At 41.0% G+C, this 18971-nt stretch overlaps 1 protein-coding gene across 3 annotated transcripts in view; it reads left to right on the top strand.

Annotated features, from left to right (window-relative positions):
- ESR1 (estrogen receptor 1) overlaps positions 1-18971 on the top strand; it is a 201512-nt gene that overhangs the window by 4612 nt on the left and 177929 nt on the right. The window contains exon 1 of one of the 3 annotated variants that reach the window (XM_077925899.1): positions 13452-14112. The exons of the other annotated variants lie outside the window; for them this stretch is intronic. The gene's annotated coding sequence lies outside the window, so the exon portion shown is untranslated. Of the gene's footprint in view, positions 1-13451; positions 14113-18971 lie in introns of those variants that run through there. 3 annotated transcript variants of the gene reach the window in all.

The following is an 18971-nucleotide window of genomic DNA, read 5'->3' as shown; positions in this document are numbered from 1 at the left end:
TGATCTTCTTGCACTCCATGGGAGTCTCCTCCAGCACCATAATTCAAAAGCATCAATTCTTCGGCGATCAGCCTTCTTGATGGTCCAGCTCTCACTTCCATACATCACTACTAGGAAAACCATGGTTTTTGCTATACGGACCTTTGTTGGCAAGGTGATGTCTCTGCTTTTTAAGATGCTGTCTAGGTTTGCCATCGCCTTTCTCCCAAGGAGCAGGCGTCTTTTAATTTTGTGACTGCTGTCACCATCTGCAGTGATCATGGAGGCCAAAAAAGTAAAATCTCTCACTGCCTCCATTTCTTCCCCTTCTATTTGCCAGTAGGTGATGGGACCAGTGGCCATGATCTTCGTTTTTTTGATGTTGAGTTTCAGACCATATTTTGCGCTCTCCTCTTTCACCCTTATTAAAAGGTTCTTTAATTCCTCCTCACTTTCTGCCATCAAGGTTGTGTCATCTGCATATCTGAGGTTGTTGATATTTCTTCCGGCGATCTTAATTCCGGCTTGGGATTCATCCAGTCCAGCCTTTCGCATGATGAATTCTGCATATAAGTTAAATAAGCAGGGAGACAATATACAGCCTTGCCGTACTCCTTTCCCAATTTTGAACCAATCAGTTGTTCCATATCCAGTTCTAACTGTAGCTTCTTGTCCCACATAGAGATTTCTCAGGAGACAGATGAGGTGATCAGGCACTCCCATTTCTTTAAGAACTTGTCATAGTTTGCTGTGGTCGACACGGTCAAAGACTTTTGCATAGTCAATGAAGCAGAAGTAGATGTCTTTCTGGAACTCTCTAGCTTTCTCCTTCGAAATCCAGCTTGCACTTCTGGGAGTTCTCGGTCCACATATTGCTTAAGCCTGCCTTGTAGAATTTTAAGCATAACCTTGCTAGTGTGTGAAATGAGTGCAATTGTGCAGTAGTTGGAGCATTCTTTGGCACTGCCCTTCTTTGGGATTGGGATGTAGACTGATCTTCTCCAATCCTCTGGCCACTGCTGAGTTTTCCAAATTTGCTGGCATATTGAGTGTAGCACCGTGACAGCATCATCGTTTAAAATTTTAAATAGTTCAGCTGGAATATAGAATAGAATCATAGAATCATAGAGTTGGAATAGACCACAAGGGCCATCGAGTCCAACCCCCTGCCAAGCAGGAAACACCATCAGAGCACTCCTGACATATGGTTGTCAAGCCTCTGCTTAAAGACCTCCAAAGAAGGAGACTCCACCACACTCCTTGGCAGCAAATTCCACTGTCGAACAGCTCTTACTGTCAGGAAGTTCTTCCTAATGTTTAGGTGGAATCTTCTTTCTTGTAGTTTGGATCCATTGCTCCGTGTCCGCTTCTCTGGAGCAGCAGAAAACAACCTTTCTCCCTCCTCTATATTACATCCTTTTATATCATCACTTCCACTGGCCTTGTTATTAGCAGTGCTTTCTAAGGCCCATTTGACTTCACTCTCCAGGATGTCTGGCTCAAGGTCAGGAACCACACTACCTGGGGATTACGAGACATCAATTTCTTTCTGGTATAATTCCTCTGTGTATTCTTGCCACCTCTTCTTGATGTCTTCTGCTTCTGTTAGGTCCTTTCCACTTTTGTCTTTTATTATGGTAATCTTTGTACGAAATGTTCCTTTCATATCTCCAATTTTCTTGAACAGATCTCTGGTTTTCCCCATTCTATTGTTTTCCTCTATTTCTTTGCATTGCTCGTTTAAGAAGGCCTTCTTGTCTCTCCTTGCTATTCTTTGGAAATCTGCATTCAATTTCCTGTATCTTTCACTATCTCCCTCGCATTTTGCTTGCCTTCTCTCCCCCGCTATTTGTAAGGCCTCATTGGACAGCCACTTTGCTTTCTTGCATTTCCTTTTCATTGGGATGGTTTTAGTTGCTGCCTCCTGTATAATATTACGAGCCTCCATTCATAGTTCTTCAGGCACTCTGTCCACCAAATCTAAATCCTTAAACCTGTTCCTCACTTCCACTGTGTATTCATAAGGGATTTGACTTAGATTGTATCTTCCCGGCCCAGTGGTTTTTCCTACTTTCTTCAGTTTAAGCTTGAATTTTGCTATAAGAAGCTGATGATCTGAGCCACAGTCCGCTCCAGGTCTTGTTTTTGCTGACTGTATAGAGCTTCTCCATCTTTGGCTGCAGAGAATATAATCAATCTGATTTCGATGCTGCCCATCTGGTGATGTCCATGTGTAGAGTCGTCTCTTGTGTTGTTGGAAAAGAGTGTTTGTGATGACCAGCTTGTTCTCTTGGCAGAACTCTATTAGCCTTTGCCCTGCTTCGTTTTGAATTCCAAGGCCAAACTTGCCAGTTGTTCCTTTTATCTCTTGACTCCCTACTTTAGCATTCCAATCCCCTATAATGAGAAGAACATCCTTCTTTGGTGTCATTTCTATAAGGTGTTGTAAGTCTTCATAGAATTGGTCAATTTCAGTTTCTTCAGCACCAGTGGTTGGTGCATAAACTTGGATTACTGTGATGTTAAAAGGTCTGCCTTGGATTCGTATCGAGATCATTCTATCATTTTTGAGATTGCATCCCAGTACAGCTTTTGCCACTCTTTTGTTGACTATGAGGGCCACTCCATTTCTTTTACGGGATTCGTGCCCACAGTAGTAGATATGATGGTCATCCGAACTGAATTTGCCCATTCCCGTCCATTTTAGTTCACTGATGCCCAGGATGTCAATATTTATTCTTGCCATCTCATTTTTTGACCACATCCAACTTACCAAGGTTCATGGTTCTTACATTCCAGGTTCCTATGCAATATTTTTCTTTACAGCATTGGACTTTCCTTTCGCTTCCAGCCATATCCGCAACTGAGCATCCTTTCGGCTTTGGCCCAGCCGCTTCATCAGCTCTGAATCTACTTGTACTTGTCCTCCGCTCTTCCTCAGTAGCATGTTGGACGCCTTCCGACCTGAGGGGCTCATCTTCCAGCGTCATAACTTTTATATGCTTGTTGCCTTTGTCCATGGAGTTTTCTTGGCAGGGATACTGGAGTGGCTTGCCGGTTCCTGCTCCAGGTGGATCACGTTTGGTCAAAACTCTCCACTATGACCTGTCCATCTTGGGTGGCCCTGCACGGCATAGCTCATAACTTCTCTGAGTTATTCAAGCCCCTTCACCACGGCAAGGCAGTGATCCATGAAGTGGGGCATTGCACTTACCATTCTTAAATTGGGAATAGAGTAGCTGCTTTGGAAAATGACAATCAGGCATCTGAACAACATGACCAGTTGGTCATGTAATGAACTATATACTCTGTAAAATGTACAGCATTAAGACTAGACTGGGAAAACAGATAATGATTCTAAACCAGAGATACAGAAAAAGGAAGAGCAATTTTACTGGGTCATTCTTTTTTGGGGGAATGATCTGCTACACTAACTAGTTGCTGGTACTGTACAAATAAAACAAATAGTTCAGATTGGGCCAACTTAATGCTTGGAGATCTCTGTGCCTGATTTTAAAACATCAGGTTGAGTCTGGTACAAGTGGCTCTGTAGGAGGTTTTCTTCAAAGGTTTGTGATATTTCTAAGAACAAATAGAGTTAGCACTCGTGTGTGTGTGTCTGATTTTAGCATCCTATGTCTAAAAAAAATACCAGCTGTTAGAAATAAGTTATTTTATTTCCCCCCCTTTGCGCTTTAATATTGTATCTGTTAGATATGCAACTCTTAACAATGCACAATAGCAACAGGATAGAAAAGGAAAGTGGGCTTTTCATTGAGATGCAGCAATATTTTGTCTGTGTTTCCATATTTTGAGTATAATACAGTTAATATATAGTAACATTTTTCATTTATATACAGTAGTTTGTTACAAGAAACTAACATGAAAAACAAATGTGATATTATGTAGCATTCTTACAGTTCTTACAACATTTTAAGTTGCAGTTGCATTTGATCCATTTGATCAGTCTTAAAGGGTGAATAGTTTATCTGGGTTTAGGAAATCATGATGTGTCAGTTGAAAATACTCAACATGCATATCTAATGCTGGTGGACACATCAGAAGTCACAGTGGAAAGTACTGGAATTATACACTGAATTAACAATTTGGGTTTTTCTCTTGTAAATGTTTTAAGTAAGATTATTCTATCAGAATGCTTCTTTTATTGATTCAAATGGCTGGAATATAATGCAGATTTAGAAATGGATGCTAGGATAATAGCATGTTTTTATTCCTGGCTGTAGTCTGCTTTTGATGTTTGTAATTCTGTGAATTATTGTTGATCTTCTTAAGTTGAAAGTATAAGAGATCCAAGTATGATCAAAAGCTGATATGATAGAATACATATATAGGATTTGATGTACTAGTTACCTGGAGATCTAAACGGAGGTGGTATGTCTGCTGATGTGTTGATGTACTTAAGGGTAACATGCCTCTTTGTACCAGGGCATTCTCAGTCTAAACAATAAAGCAGGCAAGAAGTTAAATCACTTCTTAATATTTTATTTGTCCATCTCAGAGGGGAGAAATGAGGCTGTATTGTCATATTGTGATAGTTACAATCATTGTCTACGTGCCATTAAAAACAGTAATCATAACTTTTGCGTTTTGTATGCCATGTTTGAAAGAATAAGAAAACAAACAAGCATAACGAGTAGCAATGATAATTCCTAGAATATTGTCCATCCACTCCCCACTCCAGGGCAACAGAGTGCATATATTTTTCTTAAACAGAATGACATACCAGTGCTCTATCAGATGCCAATCAGATAAAGGTCAGCTATTGCACACCCAAATAAGCCAGAACATGAAGGGAATAAGTCATTTTGGCACATCTGTGACTTAAAAAGAAAGGAATGTGGTAGGAAAATGCCTAACATCAGCTATAATGCCTAATTCATTATATATTTAATAAGTGTAAATTTGCATCAAACAGAATCAGGGACATTTGAGAGTTTTCTCACCACTGTTCCACCCCCCCCCCCTTTGTAAAAACAGGTAAAAGCAAAGGGACATAAAACAAAAAAGAGTTAGAGACTATCATAACGGCAGAACACAATCTTTTTCATTTCAATGGGTTTGTGTTGGATAATATTAATAATCAGAACAATCTATGGCATTTTAAACTTTGTGGAGGAGTGTTTTTGTTTGTTATTATAGTATTGTATATCAGATGAGGTATAGAAATTTAATTAATGATCATGTAATTGATGATGATGACCATGATAATAAAGTTGCAATCCCTACAAGCCTCTAGGGAGAAAATGAGATGTTGCCCCAGCAGGCCTTGGGTGGACTGTAAATATTTAACCAAATGCATAAAAGTTCTGCAATGTGACTGGCAAAAAGCACATGGATATCAGCATCTCTGTCTTGATGAAGAAATATTTGATTATTTCTGGATATCTGTCTACATTTATTTCACAATTATTTGGGAAATGATATTTATGCAGATTGGCAATATCTTTCCTAATTATTTTATCATTACAAAATACTTTTATAAGCTTGTTTCAGCTGCAATGCTATGTCATGCACTTCTGTTGAGTACCCTTTTGCCTAGTTAACTGGCAAAGATCTGATTTATGAAGAGAATAAACCTCTAGATCACAAACACTTCCCTTTTATATGTCTTATATCCCAGTTTTTATGTTGGAGTATAAAAGAACTTTATTTTGCCACTTTAGTATGATGCATATGATCAGTTTTCTCACAGTATGATAATATTTATGGAATAACTTCATACTGGGATAATCGCAGAATCCAGATCGCAAGGATAGGTCTACAGTTCCTTTCTCATGCACCAGAAACCAGGTTTCAGTTGCTCTTGCTGATGCCATGGTGGGAAGCAAGGTTAGTTCGTTGTAGCAAAAAAACCACCCACCACCAAAGAATCTCATGGATCAAGTTTCTAATGTTTACTGACACTGGATGATAATTGCTAAAATTCAAAATGCGTACATGAGTCAATGCAAATCAGATATGCAAATATCTGATTTATGCATATAAGACATGAGGACCAAATTAGGTGTACAAAAAGATAAAACGCAAACATACTTCAAAGCATGCAAAAGTTGCAATACTTGTCTAAACATGAATGCTTTTAGCAGGTGCCGAAGAGTGCAGTGAAGACGCCTGCTTAATCTCAAGAGGCAGGGAGTTCCAAAGTGCATGTGCTGCCACACTAAATGATCACATTCTTACAAATGCAGATCTTTTTTCTGGTCCATTGGCTGTAATAAATTGAAGTGATGATTAGCTGAGAGACACAAGAGCCTGCCAGTTTGATTGGGGGAACAGGAGATGAGCTGTGGAAGCAGCTGCTTAACACTTTTTCTTTCTACTGTTCCTAGACTCCAATCACCCTCCTCTAGCTGCTGAAAATACCTTTCTCTTTTAAAGTGGTGACAATGTGTGCCTCCCGACACACAGTGATTCAGGAGTGATTCAGTCACATACCAGAATGTTAGGTTTGTGCATTTAAAGAGGATTAAGGCACTCTCTATCATCCTAGACCAACAAGCGCAATGAACTCCCCCCCCCACCCCATTTGGAAAGCGACGAGGAAATACAATGAAAATGTAAGGCAGTTATACAACTAAAAGGAAGATCTGTCCAGATCAATCTTGCCCTAGATTACTTCAAAGTACATTATGCCACCCTGCAGCAAAAGGGGTGAGTGTCACGACCTCAGGGCCCAGCTGCAAACAAGATTCAGAGCTGGAGGCTATAGAGTCTTCAACAGAGGACTCAGACAAGTAGCCATGTTAGGTTCAGGGCTTGGAGCCTGGTGCTGGAGAACCACTGAGTCCACAGAGCATGAGGCTGACCATCAGGAACCCCCAGAAAAACCTCCCTTATAGCATCAAAGGCATGAGGCTCCCCAGCCACCTTCCCCTGAGAAATCAAAGGTCTCCCACAGTACGTCCAGCAGCCTTGGAAGTACACTAGGTGAGAAACTATAAATGGAGGAGTACCCATCTTCAGGCCAGAAGACTGGCATTTTAAGAATCTGAAAATTATCCACAACAGAGTGGAGCCTGGAAGAGGTGGAGGTGGGAGGCTTAAAAAGCTTAGTCTGCACTCAACCTTTGCTGGGGTGAGTTGTTCACTCAGAGCAATCAAGGGTCCAACAATACCTGCCTTCTCTGTGGGATCTGGCATCAGACCACAACCTGACAGTGGGTAAAGATGGGCAATGGAAGACAGTGGTTGTGTCTTTGTGGGAAGGACCCGTTTCAGTCTTTCCAATGCAACCAGAGGCATTAAGTTTACTCTTAGGTCTGCCCGGGTGCCCCTCTGCCCTCTCCTTCCCAGCCATCTCCTACTTGGCTGGGAGGGGAGCAGAGATGCCAGGATGCTTTCCTCCACCACCATCACAATGGGCACAAAGAGGAGAATCCTGTGTAATCAGAAGCTCATGTTCTTGTCCAGCTTCCCAGTTGGTGTGCACTTTAAGACTGCCATGACGCTTGGTATGCTCACATGCCATTGCTCTCGTCTATCCCTTTAACTTTGGATTCTATAAACATGTGAGTTGAATTGGTGTGAAATCTATGGGAGTGTCTGATTTGGTCAAGGTGTGGCCTGGTCAGTGTGACTGTAGGGCATAACATTTTAACACATAATTACTTCTCTGCTTGGTGATCCTGTTTTAGTTTCAGGTCTTGCCATGTGATGCTCATGTGTTTGATTTAAGACTGGCAATGCCACAACTCTTGATGCAACACTGGCACATCTTTTCCTCTGAGATATGGCTGTCGCTGGCTCTTCTTTTCTTTTGGCGCCAGCTTAAAACATGCCTGTTTGTTCAAACATTTGGAAATGGTTAGCTTGGGAATTTTATAGATGATTCTCTGTAGTTTTGTGATTGATGTTAACTGATTTTTATCTGCTTTTATGTTTTGTTTAGTAGATTTGTTGTTTTAAATAATTCTTTATTGCTTCACCCTGAGATCCCATGACAAAGGGTAGGTTATAAATATGTTAAATATTTATAATATAAATATACATATTTTAAATCATACTCACTTTTGCTGAATCCCACTCATAATGTTTGGGGTTTGCTAAGCAGACTTCAGAATCATCCTGCAAGAGTGGACCAGTTGATCTAGAACTGCAGAACTGGATTCATTTCTGCTTTCAATTCTGGACACCAAAATCTATGACAGTTATCAAGGGTTTGGTGGAATACTGCTCTTTTGAGCCTGCTCAGGACAGTTGGTACTCTGCTCTTGTACTAACTTATAGAGCAGAGTGGTCCAACACATGGCCTGAAGGCCGCATGTGGCCCTTGAGGCCTTTTTTGGCAGTCCTCAGCAACATTTGACACCAACCCTCCCCTCCCAGCCCTTGTACTGCTCTCCCAAAGCCAAGTAATGAGGTGCTGGGCTTTTGAAGGCAGTGTGAGGGCTCTGAAAGGGTCCCAGAGTCCTCCTTCCTCCTTCCCAAAGCCTAGTTAGCACATTACCATCTTTGGGAAGAAGATGGGAGGGCTCTAAGACCCTTGCAGAGCCTTGTACCTCCTTCCCAAAGCCCAACACTTCACTAAGCTGGCTTTGGGAAGGCAGCATGAGGGCTGCAAGAAAGTGTCAAATTTTGGCCTTGCTCTCCTGTGCGACAAGTCAGTGTACAGCCTGCTGGTTCCATGTTGAAGTACTCTTGTGGTCCACTTGGTATGAAAAGTTGGACTGCCCTGCTATAGGGTGTCCAACAGCTAGTACAGTTTCTATTCAATATATGCTCCTGATTTGATCATTGTGTCAAGTACTTGATTGTTGTAAAGTGAATAATCTCACTCTGATGTAGCCCAGCTTTTTTATTGTTTCCAAAATATTTACCACAATATGCTCAGTGATTGTGGAAATATTTTCAACAACCCAACTAGGGTATCTCATGATTAATACGTTAGTACTTCTGCTGAAGTTCACTTGTTGGACAGCAGCAGTGCTATTATCTCTCTTCACTCAGAGCTGATTACAGCAGCGTAGTCAATATTGTGCTCTCTATATGGTGTTAGGCTACAACTCCCATTAACTCTGTCGGTCATGCTGGGTGGGGCTAATGGTTGTAGTCAGACAACATCTGGAGAGCTCCATGTTGGGTATCTGATATGGGTATGTAAATACTCAGGTGGTTTGACTGCTGGTGCTGACTGTGATGCCTAGAACTAGAATAGGAAGTATGAGTATGGATGCAATCCAGGAACAAAATGCTCAGTTCCGGTGTAGGTTGCTCAGTCAGATCTCTTACAGCTTAATAGTACTTTTACGTATATTTCTGTTTTGACTACAACTGGAATACATTACCTTGAGTTCTAGACAGAGATTAAATGGAGATATAGCAGATTAAATAAACAGTAGACAGGGAGATGAATTCTTTATAGGCATATCACAATGCTTTAAAAATAAAATGCAGGCTTTATATTGCGGGACTGATCCAGTGTTATGAAATAGGGATAGAGATACCTCTATTAAGTGCTTTTTTATGGGGGGACGCAGGGGTACACATACCCCTAAATATTTTGTGAATCATTGTACTTTTGTCCATTTACTGTATTTATTTCCCCCGATTTGAACTATTAAATGGTGATTTTTCTGGAGTCAAAATGAGAGTACCCCTAAACATTTTTTAAGAAAAAAAGCATTGCCTCTATGCATAATATAGCAGGAAGCAGTCTTTCCGTAGCAGGAAGACAGCAAGATGGACTGTATCAAGCAATTCTACGAAACTATAAAAGCTGGAATGAACACAAGAAATGTCAGGGACAGGACACAGCTAAGCCCTGAATAAGCTGGTTTCAGCTTTCAGCTCTGGAGTTGGGTAGAAATTTAAAGGGGAAGCTATAAATCAAACTCCTGGGATGTAGCCTATTTAGTCATTATTAGAATAAGCCACCATTGTGTATATTTGGCATGTAGCAATAGAAAGACATTAAAATTATGTATGTCGATAATCAAAATTTCATGTCAAGAAAGATGGATTCTATGATCCCCTGTATGAATTAATCATTTATGCTGCTTCAGTTAGTCACAGGGAGAGGCAGAGGGCTGTGGCTGCTGGTAATGAATAGGCTCCCCCCCCCCCCCCAGCTTTAAAAAACTGATTAGATTTTATTCACACACTTTGCAGCCCATCTTTGCAACTTTAAGTGTCAGAAATTTTATTTTAAATGTAAACAACATTATTCAGGGCTGACTTCTGTACCCAGTACAATCTTCTTGTGCTTGAGTGGCGATGCTGTGCAGAATACAAGCATCTCTCCCATCCGTAGAAACCATCCTTTGGCTCAGCATGCAAAAAGAGAGCAGGAAATAATAGTGGCATTCTAAGCCACATCAAAGGAGTATCCCCTCCCCACACCAGAATCCTGTGATAATGACTGATTCAAGGATGCTAAACATCAGTTGTCATCTAGGATATGTGGCAAAACAGTAGCTGTTAGGATTAACCAGAGCAAACCTGAATTAGGAATTGAAACTGATCAGATGATTAGCAATGGCGATTAGGGAATTAGCGGATTAGGGAAAGATACAAAGTGGATTAGAAAAAAACATCTGAGGATATCAGTGTAATCTGCAGTCTGATCCTAGGCTGAGAGTGCCTCAGATGAGGCAGATGAGGTACATCCTCTTGATTTAATTTAAATACTTTTATTATTTAATTTGGGGGTTGAAAAAAACTTCAAACCTTAGAAGTCTGCAAGCATGTGAAAAAACTTTTTTTGAGGCAATTGTTCTTGCATGGTGGGGAATCTTGGGAGCCGTAGTTTGTTCAGTGTGTTGAGTGTTGTTAGGAGACCTGTTTTCCCCCTCAGGGAGCATACAGGTTAACATTTACAGACATCCTTTCTCCTGCAGCCACCTGCACCCATCAAGAAGCTTCTCTGGACGGTAAGGGGCTCTCCTGAATAAGGTAGGTTGGGGCATTGTGGACTGCTGCCAAAATCAGAATTGGATCCTAACATAAATTGAAATATGGAAGTTCACAGAAAGTGGGTTTCTCCTCCCCCACAGCCTCTACCTGTGTTGTTCAGGAAGGGCCTTTGAACACCTGGAGAAGCTTGCAGAGGGAAGGAGGGGACAGGGTACTTTAAGTTTTTTTATTTAAAGGCAGTTATAAACTGCTTAATATTTTGAAATCTTAGCGACTTGGAATTCAAGCCATTACTTTTAGAAATTGTATCTAAAGTGTTTTTGTTTTGTTTTTTTGTATTTTATGGTTTTACAGTATAGATTTATGGATAGCTTGTTCAGTTCTTTCTTGGCATAGAATCATAAGGGACAACACAGATCATCTAGTCCAACTCTCTGCAATGCAGGATTTCTTTTGCCCAAGGTGGGGCTCGAACCCATGACCCCTGGGATTAAGAGTCTCATGCTCTGCCGACTGAGCTATCCCAGAGCTGTAATAATTTATTTTTAAAAATAATGACACACCAAAATTTTTTTTTTTAAAGAAAACATTGCCCACTGAAGACAGCTATAAATTAAGTACACTGAAATACAGATTTCTTATGAAAAGCAGTTTCCTATTAAGGCACTGCAAACTGGCTGTTAAAATGGAAATGTGTGAAGAAATTGCAAGCTGTTTTTTTTAAAGTCCTCCTTTTTAACTCCTCCTAAATAACATTTATTTATATTATATTTATTACTATAATATGCATTTATATTTTATGAAATTATTATTTTATTATTTTATTTTATTACTCCTGAATGACTTACACCTGTAGTGTATTACTCAAGAGCTTTCACATAAGTACCGGTAGTCCATGAGCGGGAAAGAAGCTATGGTGTATACAAATCTATTAGTATTAACATATGTAAATGAAACCCATCAATTAAATAAAAGTATATGAAATGAATTGGGAGACTTGTCTAATGAATTCATAAAAGCCCTGGAGTCTAATACGCATGCTCCCTGGTGATAGTAGGTTAAGTCAGATCCATTATTTATTTCATAAAATTTATACACCACTTGATTGTAGAAAACCTGAAGATGGTTTACAATAAAATTACAACCATACTTTAAAACACACAGAAGTCAAAATACTAAAACAGATTAAAATTATCTCATGATGGGGTCACCAACCTGGTGCCCCCAAAGGCCTCTGAACAGAGGCACCAGACTCAGCTGTCTTATTTTAAAGCAATTTCTGTTAAAGGAGCTAGCCTGACTGCTCCTACCTGTCGCTTTTAGCCAAAAGTGAAGTCAGAGCTGTAAATCATTAAGTAGGTTGTGTGGACACCAGGCAATAGTAATCTTTAGGATCTAAATAGGGCTGAATTCATATAGGTGTAATTGGAGTAATTGCACCAGAGCCCATGCTAGGATATGCCGCAGACTCTGAGCTTTCATTTTAAAAAACCAAATCTCTAGTACTTTTAGATAAGAAGGTATGTCAGACAACCTTTTAAGCTGGGATCACTAACCCAGAGCAGGTGGAGAGACAATAGCAATGCTTCCTCCAGCTGTGCAGCACAGACCACTTGGTGGAGTTGGAAGGGCCCACCCCCTTGCCACTCTGGTTGGCTGTATTAACTCCACCTCTCCTTTCCAGAGGGAAGGACTTCCCCAGGCAGTTGTGGGACAAAGATGGAAAGAAAAGGGTAGGATAAGTCAACCTCTTTAGGTTTTTGGAGGGTGCATGGACTGAGGGAAAGGTTAAGGCTGTTTCACCTCCTTTGCTTTGCCTTCCCATAGAAATACTTTTTGAGAAGGTGGGGGAGAGATTGTTCCCAAGTGGTTTTAATGTGGGACAGTGCAGAGACTTTATCATAATCAAAACATTTTCCCCAAGTGTTCCCAATTTTTTTTGGGGGGGCACCCACTTTTGGGGGCACCCATTTCAGAGACATTCGTATTATCATTACTTATTCCTCCTGTCTGGCCCACAGCAGGGATTGTTCCCAACTTTTTTTAGGAGCACAGTGTGAAGGCAGAAACATGATTATTGTCTCATACATTCCCAATTTTGACCATAGTCACATTTATTTAGGTGAAAAAATAGGGTCCCCACAAAGGATTGCACACAGGACCCCTCAGAACATTAATCCACCACCAACAGTCTTGTATAATCTTATCTGGAAGTCACGCAGCAGACAGTATTACGTATAGCACGTAACAATTCAAACATTTGCAGACGACTAAAAGTGTCTATCACTGTGCAATTAGACCACAGGGTTTAATCCATTTAATTTACATTTATTAACCCACCTCAGCATTTTTCATATAGGGAAGCTAATGTTTTGTCTTGTTTTAAAATTCATTTTTCACCATATATCTCCTTTAAATTAGGTAAGCAACTTGTTAGTTTGTTTTCTGTCTCACAGGATCTGTTTGTGCCCAAGGCAAACTTAAACAGCTGTGTTCCAGGCAGAAATGGGAAGATCATGTGACAGATGGGAAGGGCTTAGGAACCAGTAGGAAACTAATCCCTTTCAGGGCCACTTCAGGCAAATATCATACTACTCAGCAGTAGGTGAGTGGAGGGAAATGACGGGCCAATAAACTATCTTTTGCTTCCAAGGACTAGGTGAAAATGCATACAGCTTTAACGTACCTTTGCCAACGTTTTGAGCTTGTGGCCCCATTCTAATGAATATCTAGCAGCATGCATTTCCTGCCTACTCCTTAACTAATGCATTTTTAAGAAGCCCAACTTTTTTTTGTTGTAGAGGGGGGAATTTCTACCTTCTCCACAATTTATAACATAGGAAAAGAAATTCATTTGGACCATCTTAGCATTTTCCTGGCAAATTAATAGCACTATATCCTGTCATATATCTCTCAGCCTTGATGGTAAGTTAAAAAACAAAACTATAAAGTGCAGAGAGAGAAGCGGAGAAAACAGGATTCACAGGGCTCTTTGGGTATTTGATAGATTTCCCAACCTCTAGCATATGGTGGTGCTAGTACTTTATTTTTCAGCCAGCCAGCCAGCCAGCCAGCATGATTATTCATTTTACAGTTCTATCAGCCTCATAGTTACTGCCAGAAAGAGAATCTCATCATAGCTGAAAATACAAGCACACATGCAGCAGAAACCACTCAATGGGAAAGACATTTTAATGTCTCTTGCTCCAGCTTTTGTCTCAGAATGAGAAGATTGGCTGCAACTCAGATGATCCTGTCAAAGTAGGTGACTATCTTACTTTCTTGAATGTTTGTGGTATTGGCTTTTTTTTAAAGACGGCTATAAGTTAAGTACACACCTAGGAGTTATGTGTATGATGTGGGATATAGTTACTCATGTTCCCGTAGCAGTGAATGCATCCAATGATTGCATTCCCACCCCCCCCGAATAGTGGCTGAGGACGGTGTTGCTATCTGGAATCTGTGTCTCTGGCTGTGGAAAACTGACATCTGGAGCAGTAATTACTGGGGATGTAGGGGGAAAAAAATAAGTGCTTCCTTTTTCACAGAGCAGGAATAATAGTCTGTCTTCAGCACTCTGGGTGAAAAAATGTTTTTAGAACTCACTTGGTTGAAGTGTCATATTGTAAGGATACCTGCAGGGAACCACATGGATCTTTCCATTCAGTTATTTATGAATGAAGCCAGAAGCAATTATGCGACTTCGGGCTTCAAAGGCTGTTTTAACTTTGTGTGTGTGGCATGTGTATGTGTAAAGGTAACGTTAAGAACATCACCCTCTACGCAGTTCTGCAGCAAGACGAACTTTCAGCTGCAAAGCAAATTAATTCACCTTTCTGGCATTAAATACAGCAGATGTTTTAGAGTGAAAAATGTACCATGTAAGCAGACCACTGTCTAGGCAGACAGGACAATTCAAGCTTCTTTCACCTGCAAGCTCTAAATTCAGGCTGAGCATGATCAGTGCAACGCTGTGGGATTGGCTCTTAGTTGCTTGGCTGCCAAAATTGAAATGACTCCCAGAGCGAGAGCTTCAGGGTCTACAGGTCAAGTTGGGAGTGAAGTTCTTTGTGCAATATCACTTGGAAGAACGGTGTGTTCTCAACTGTACAGAAAGCATTGAAATGTCGGAGTGGATGCCCTATCCCCACTCCCCAATTTATCTTAATTCATGAAAGAATTATGTCTAATATTAAATATAAAAGAGAATGTGTAGGCATATACACATGGGGCACATGTAAAATACTAACAGTGTAATTCTAACTATCCCCTATCAGAAATCCTATTGCAGTCAGTAGGGCACAGATAAGTGGAGTGCAGGGGTCGGGAGAGAATTAAAGCCAAAAATTAATTCAGTCAATTCATATCATAACACAAGCAGAGTTTACAACAGAGGAAAAACAGTCAGAAACAAAAGGGGAAGAGAGGTTGCTTCTTTACATGCTTTTTGGAGGTAGGATTGAAGTGGCAGTCCTGTGCCCTTACCGGGGAGTAATGCCCATGGAATTCAATAGGACTTCCTTCTGATTTACTGTGGTTAGGATTGTGCTGCAAGTCAGGCAAGAAAGAGAAGGCGAGGGTTTAAGCAAATAGATCAGTACTACCTGTATTTTAAAATCCCCCTTTGTAAGTTTGTGGGGGGAAATACAGAACTGATATTTCTGTTTACCTAATGGAGCATTTTATCCCTCTTTTGTATCCTTTTCTCAAATGGCACCAGGGTGAGTTCTCTCATCTTGAGTTAACTTGGCCACCCATATCATCCTGCAAAGTGATAAAGGTGATTTTACCATGATGTTTGGTAGACAAACTGTAAACCTGTGGGCTCAGCATCTTCTTAGAACGCAGAGGAAAAGGTAGTGGTCAACTTGGACAGGACGCTTCCTGAAAACCTTTGGTCACACTTTTAAGACTAACATGTAACAGAATAATTACACTCACTCTGTGTTAAGACTTATGCGTTAGCTTTTTGATAAATGGGGGTGGGGAGACATTTTTTCAACAACATAGGAATTCCTATTTTTCAACATCTCCATGAAATGGATTATGTATCCTTGCTGCAGCCTTACACCAGGTGACACCACTTGTCTACTTAATCCAGTGTTGTCTACTCCAGCAGGAGTTTCCCAGGGTCTCAGATATTTCCCATCATCTGATTCTTTTAACTGAATATGCCGGAAACTGAAACTGAGATCATCTGCATGCAAAGCAAGTGGTCTGCCAGTACCACTGAGATATGGGCCCTCCCCACCAAGGAACTTTGCTTTAACATTGTATACTTGCACTGCTAGATGGCTCTAATTTGAGAATTTAGATGTGTTGCTTCAGCACCTGGGATCCCTGTGGTCCAAATGTACCCAGTACAACAGCTTACATTGATTTTCCCTCCAAGCTACACACCTAACTGGGGCTTACGTGGAAGCAGCACAAGCTTGTGCAGCCAACATGACTAGGTTTGTGTGTGTGTGTGTGTGTGTGTGGTTCTTCTCTTTTTCCTGGTTGGTTACTAGACCTGCCAAGGCTTCATTACCCTGTTGCTGGTGTTCTGTGTTGAATTAATTGCATTTTGTTTTAATTGGCTGTAGTGATACAGTTACCACTACTAATTCTCATTTGCTATTACTCCATGGTGTGGGTGCATCTCTGCTAGCTACTCTTAAAGTGGTGCCAATCTGCCACATATATACATTATTTCTTGCCAAAGAAATAAAACAAGACAAATGCCTAAATGAGGCATAACACAAGTAGGAGTCCATTCTACTATCCTGTCAGGAAATATGCAAATACCACCTAGCCAGGAATACCATTTTATGTAACATAGGTTGCAATCCTACACCCACTTAGCTGGGACAAACCGCACTGGACACAATCTGAATAGACATGCATATGACCTATCTAATTGAAATGGGATTCTGTTTTAGCCATGCCAAGTTGTTTATTTTCCTCTCACTGATCTTTGAATTGAATATCCATACAAGTTACATACATTCATACATTTCAGGCCATCTCTGCATTCTGAGTTTTTGAAAACAAGAATTGAGATGTTGCTTCATCCCCGACCAGCCCATGACCTGGAGACGCAGCTGAGCAGCTTTTATTGAGAAGCTGCCTACATGTCCAGCAGAAATGCACGGAGCTGTACTCCTTTAGATTGCTGGCGGAAGATCATGTGTTTAAATGCTTCCTGGATTTCATTTCTTGCATAAAGAAATCTAGTTTGTGGGTAAAGACTGTAGCACCATTTCTTCTATCTAAAGGACATTTTTAAATGACTCCTATTAAAAACATAGGGACGCGGGTGGCGCTGTGGGTTAAACCACAGAGCCTAGGACTTGCCGATCAGAAGGTCGGTGGTTCGAATCCCCATGACGGGGTGAGCTCCCGTTGCTGGGTCCCTGCTCCTGCCAACCTAGCAGTTCAAAAGCACGTCAGAGTGCAAGTAGATAAACAGCGTTTCCGCGCGCTGCTCTGGTTTGCCAGAAGCGGCTTAGTCATGCTGGCCACATGACCCGGAAGCTTCCTTGACCAATAAAGCAAGATGAGCGCCGCAACCACAGAGTCGGTCACAACTGGACCTAATGATCAGGGGTCCCTTTACCTTATTAAAAAACATACTTTACCCCAGTATAATCTGAAGTGATGTAGTTCCACAAAAAACACAAGAGCTTACCTGTAGTTTGAAGGTTAGCAAATTTCTCTCAGTCTGATTTAGAAACAGTGCCTTTATAAACTTTTTGGATCTGAATTGGTATTTCAGGCTTTCCCAAATAGTATTCTGGACATATGATTCAGAGATGACTTCACACTGTGAACTGAAGCCTCTGATGACCTTGAACTATTAATCCTCCCCACTCTTCCTACTGAATGCAGCTTTATGCTCCTTATTTAAAGCAAGAGGTCATGGCCACAAGACTCAACCCATAGCAGGAAGGCTGCATTTGTTGCAGAAGTTCTCTGCAGCATCCATGTCCATATCACATGTGTTCATTGGAGCTAGTCAAGTCTGGTATTTTTTGGGTATATTACCATATTTTTCCGTGTATAAGACGCCCCCATGTATAAGACGACCCCTATTTTTTTAAAACCCAAAATTAAGAAATTAAGTTGTTTAGCTTTTGGGGGGTGGGCTGGGGGAGGTCACTTCCGCCAATCGCTCACTCGCCTGCCTGTCACTGCTGATCGTTTGGCACAGCCACTGCCGATTGCACACCTCGCCACAGCCGCCAATTGTCTGCCCACTCACCGCCACCAACAGCCCACCTGCCCACTTGCTGCAGCCACCAATCGCCTGCCCATCACCTGCCCGTCTTGCCAAAGCCACCAATCACCCGCCCAATTGCCGCTGCCAATCTCCTGCTTACTGCTGCCATTAATCGCACATCCCGCTCTGTATTCACTATCCATGTACTGTATAAGATGGCACCCAATTTTTGCCTAATTTTTTTAAAGCAAAAAGCATTGTCTTATACACGGATTTTACTAGACATAGAAATCTAGATGAAAATCCAAGCTGGCATCTCTAGTATCAAAACAGCATGTTTCTATCTGCATACCTTATAGCCAGTGTGGGGAACCTTTGGCTCTCCAAATGTTGCTTTACTACAATTCCCACTGGCCATGCTTTTTGGGGATGATGGGAGTTGTGTGTCAGCAACATCTGCAGAGCCATACCTGCCTTATAGCAAGGTAGAGCAGAAGGAATTATATGCATTTTACACAAACTTGCTACCTCCCACATCGTTTTGCATACTTTAATTGTTTTCCTCGTTTTTGCAATTTGTGCCAACATTTTATAAATCACAAGTTTATTTAGGTTCTAATGAGGCATTTCTCCTAAAGTCTTGAAAACAAAGAATACCAAATAGGAAGAATACCAAATAGTAAAGAGATGCCTTCGTACTGATGATATAATATTAAAGCCCTATTGCATGCTCTAACACCTGTTTTTTTCCTGCGGTTTGTGTTTGGTTAGAGGTACTGCTTGTGGTTCTGCTGATCTGAAAGACCTGTAGGAAATGAAAACTACTGTAGCTTCATTGGCTATTAAGGACAGCTGCAGTGAAATATATGCATTCCTGATGTTATTTAAAGTACTGTGTGTGTGTGAGAGAGAGCGAGTG

The sequence above is a fragment of the Podarcis muralis genome, chromosome 3, assembly GCF_964188315.1.
Source record: "Podarcis muralis chromosome 3, rPodMur119.hap1.1, whole genome shotgun sequence".
Lineage (NCBI taxonomy): Eukaryota > Metazoa > Chordata > Lepidosauria > Squamata > Lacertidae > Podarcis > Podarcis muralis.
Note: the sequence above shows the minus strand (reverse complement) of the source record. Positions and strands in the feature narration are given on the sequence as shown.